At 39.9% G+C, this 4,471-nt stretch overlaps 1 pseudogene; it reads right to left on the bottom strand.

Moving 5' to 3' along the window:
* Positions 1-1,490: 1,490 nt before the first annotated feature.
* Positions 1,491-1,577, bottom strand: LOC116624802 (annotated as a pseudogene).
* Positions 1,578-4,471: the final 2,894 nt, after the last annotated feature.

The following is a 4,471-nucleotide window of genomic DNA, read 5'->3' as shown; positions in this document are numbered from 1 at the left end:
GGAGCAAACCCAAGTGCTCGAAGCCCTAAGCAAATTAATCAGCTCCTCAAGTCCTCAGTGACATATGCTCAGTCCTTGAGAGATGTCCACTCTAGAGCTTCAATAAAAAAGTCTTATCTTGAGTAAAAGGGATAGCAAAGCAATTTTTAAATTATCTATTTATTGGGCACAACAGGACCAAGGTCAAATTCACCAATCTCAGAATTAAATTTCTAAACAGTTAAGTGTGGGTTAACAGTCTAGTAAAATGAAACCTATATGTAACAGTAGATTCCTTCTCTGCCACAGTGGAGGCCACGGGAGATACAAGGTCAAGTGCAGCAATGAACATAGCTTTTGGTTTAGCCTGTTCCAAGTCAGAGCACTGCTCTTGGGACAGCAACTTGCATCTAGTGACTCAAACGTTTGTTGACAATAATGATTATGGAATAAATATTTATATTCCCTAATAAAAAATTTGCTTGGGTATCTTAAGAGATTAAAAAGCACTCACATTTGCTATCCACTTAGATCTGCACAGCAACTGTAATGACTTCTCTTTGGTACCACCTTTTACAGGAGAAGACACAAACCCAGAGGGTATGGGCTGGGGAGGGACAGAACCTCCTCTGTCTCCCTCCTCCAGCTTCTAGTCCCTTTCCAGCATCCTATCTGCCTCCGAGCTCCTCATACACTATTCAATATTAATTTCAGTACTTTCTTGTCTCTTTAATTTTTGTACCTAGAAAGAAAGAGTCCATGAATGATTTCTAACAGCTACTAGGGTTTTAAAAGAATTCCAAGGTCACATCCCACTGGTAAGGAATTTAATTAGATGTCAAGAGAACCCCTAAGAGAGGCTCCTGGCTATAGCTGTGTGTGTGTGTGTACGTACATGTACATGTGTAGACATGTGTGCATGCGTGGGCACGTGTGTGAACAAATACATTAAAGGAAGCCTAGGAGCTGCCTGATAGAGAAATATGAGTAACAAAGTTGATAAATCATGTCACACGTCAAAGGAACAGCAAATTTCTAGCCCAAACTCTTCTGTTGTGTTCACCTGATACCTGAATGTAAAATCTTCCTGGCTCACTTCTTCCCCGTCAGCAAGGCCGTTTATCTTTCATACCACAACCCAGAAAGGGCTCTTCTTCTGGAAACTGTAAATAGTCATTCATTATTGGTTTTATAGAAGGGTTGTTACAACTAAACTCAACATATGGTACTGTGAAGTTAATAAACATGATGTAGTTAAGAATTTATTTTGGTTAGCTTCTAGTCTAGCGTGGTCCAATAAAAATATAATGTGAGCCACATGTGCTATCTTAAATTTTCTAGTAACCACATTTAAAAAGATAAAAAAGGGGGCACCTGGGTGGCTCAGTTGTTAAGCGTCTGCCTTCGGCTCAGGTCATGATCCCCGGGTCCTGGGATCGAGCCCTGCATCGGGCTCCCTGCTCTGTGGGAAGCCTTCTTCTCCCTCTCCCACTCTCCCTGCTTGTGTTCCCTCTCTCGCTGTGTCTCTCTCTGTCAAATAGCAATAATCGCGCCTCAGATAAACCTCATTGGCTACGATACTGCCACTGCGCAAAGCTCTTTCTCTGTCAAATAAATAAATAAAAATCTTTAAAAAAATAAAAATATAAAAAAGGAACAGATGAAATTCACTCTTAACCCAGTATCTCAAAAATGTGATTTTAAAGTATTAATATAAAAAGCTGTTAAGAGCTGTTATCTTACATTATGTTGGTGCAAAGTGTTGGAAACCCAGCATGTATTTTGCACCCATGGGCACATCTCAAATCAGACTAGCCACATTCCAAGCGCTCAGTACCCAAAGTGTTTACCACTTTGGAGAGCTCAGGTCTAGGCTCAGAATTAAGAAGAATTCATGGGGGAAGTATAATACTCAAACTCACTTCTCAGGTTTTAGAAGAAGCCAAGGGGTTGGGAGTCCATTTCCTGCTAACTACAGTAACATTTGCCTTAGTAGCAGTATTTCAAATCCCTCAAATATCTTAGATGCAGATGTAAGTATTCTCTGATCCATACGCAGTAAGCAATAAAAGCTTAACAAAATAATCTTTTTCTGCACTGAGGCAAAGTCTCTGACTGTGGCCAGGGAACGATTTAATAAGGGCCGCAAGCTAAATGCATTTAGGAGCCAGGCCAGTCACATAAATGAGTGGGAACCAGCATGTGGTGTGTAAGACAACGGGGAGTGGTGACCATGGTGCCAAATTGGAAAGTGCATGCTTTGTCTAAACACACTTGAATGTAAAACCTGCGCAAATACCAAGCAGGTCAAACAGAACCCATCCGGGAACCAAATTTGGCCTGTGGGCTACTAGTTTGCAACACCTAATTCAATGGGACCAAAAAAGGGAGTATAATAAAACAAAGGTTTGTTTTATTCTGAGTGGAGGAGTCTGTCTCCCTGGTTACACTGCCAAAAACAATATTTTCTTCTCATCACGATAGAGGTTTCTCAAATGTAAACATGCCTCTCACTTAGAGTTGTCTGTTAGAAGTTCAGTCTTCTGGCATGTTCCAGAAACGGGAAAACTATCAGACATAAATTCTCCATAAGGAAGGCTCATTCGTGTGGAGTGGTATGATGTGTATGCACATATCCTTACTTGCTCTCCAGATGGTGTCATGAGGCCACTGTAGGAACATGAGCCTGACTTGGTCACCACTATGAAATCAAGAACAGCTTGAGTGCTGGAGGCTTGGCTCCTGTAATTTTGTCCCTGCTGACCAGCCAGGGAGCACTCACTTCATAGCTGTGCTATTCAAGGCAATGTGTCCTTTGCTTACCTCCAATCTTTGTCCAAATGGAAGCACACTTATAAAGATAAGAAATGTTGAACCAAAAAAGCAAATTTTTAAGTGAGCTGTCTTAAAACAAAACCAAAAGAAATGTTTTTAGTTCTGAAAAATATTGAGAATGTGTGATAAGGTATGCATTACCACAGTTACATCTGCATCTTAGAAGGATTATCAAGCAAGTAATCCAACACACTCCTCCTAAGAACAAAAATATATGACAGAAGTATCCTCAATAAGAGAACTTGATTCCCCATGGAAACCAATGAAAATGAAAACACAACTATTCAAAATCTTTGGGATGCAGCAAAGGCAGTCCTAAGAGGAAAGTATATAGCAATACAAGCCTTTCTAAGAAACAAGAAAGGTCTCAAGTTCACAACCTAACCCTACACCTAAAGGAGCTGGAGAAAGAACAGCAAATAAAGCCTAAACCCAGCAGGAGAAGAGAAATAATAAAGATCAGAGCAGAAATCTATGAAGTAGAAACCAAAAGAAAAATAGAACAGATCAATGAAACTAGGAGCTGGTTCTTTGAAAGAATTAACAAGATTGATAAACCCCTGGCCAGACTTATCACAAAGAAAAGAGAAATGACCCAAATCAACAAAATCATGAATGAAAGAGGAGAGATCACAACCAACACCAAAGGAATACAAACAATTATAAGAACATATTATGAGCAACTCTATGCCAGCAAATTAGATAACCTGGAAGAAATGGATGCATTCCTAGAGATGTATCAACTACCAAAACTGAACCAGGAAGAAATAGAAAACCTGAACAGACCTATAACCACTAAGGAAATTGAAGCAGTCATCAAAAATCTCCCAAAACACAAAAGCCCAGGGCCAGATGGCTTCCCAGGGGAATTCTACCAAACATTTCAAGAAGAATTAATACCTATTCTTCTGAAACTGTTCCAAAAAATAGAAATGGAAGGAAAACTTCCAAACTCATTTTATGAGGCCAGCATTACCTTGATCCCAAAACCAGACAAAGACCCCATCAAAAAGGAGAATTACAGACCAATATCCCTGATGAACATGGATGCAAAAATTCTCACCAAAATACTAGCCAATAGGATCCAACAGTACATTAAAAGGATTATTCACCACGACCAAGTGGGATTTATCCCTGGGCTGCAAGGTTGGTTCAACATCCGCAAATCAATCAACGTGATACAATACATTAACAAAAGAAAGAACAAGAATCATATGATCCTCTCAATAGATGCAGAAAAAGCATTTGACAAAGTACAGCATCCTTTCTTGATCAAAACTCTTCAGAGTATAGGGATAAGGGTACATACCTCAATATCATAAAAGGCATCTATGAAAAACCTACAGCGAATATCATTCTCAATGGGGAAAAACTGAGAGCTTTCCCCCTAAGGTCAGGAACGTGGCAGGGATGTCCACTATCACCACTGCTATTCAACATAGTATTAGAAGTCCTAGCCACAGCAATCAGACAACAAAAAGAAATAAAAGGCATCCGAATCGGCAAAGAAGAAGTCAAACTCTCACTCTTTGCAGATGATATGATACTTTATGTGGAAAACCCCAAAGACTCCACCCCAAAACTGCTAGAACTCATACAGGAATTCAGTCAAGTGGCAGGATATAAAATCAATGCACAGAAGTCAGTGGCATTCCTA

Source organism: Phoca vitulina, unplaced genomic scaffold (assembly GCF_004348235.1).
Source record: "Phoca vitulina isolate PV1807 unplaced genomic scaffold, GSC_HSeal_1.0 scaffold70, whole genome shotgun sequence".
NCBI lineage: Eukaryota > Metazoa > Chordata > Mammalia > Carnivora > Phocidae > Phoca > Phoca vitulina.
Note: the sequence above shows the minus strand (reverse complement) of the source record. Positions and strands in the feature narration are given on the sequence as shown.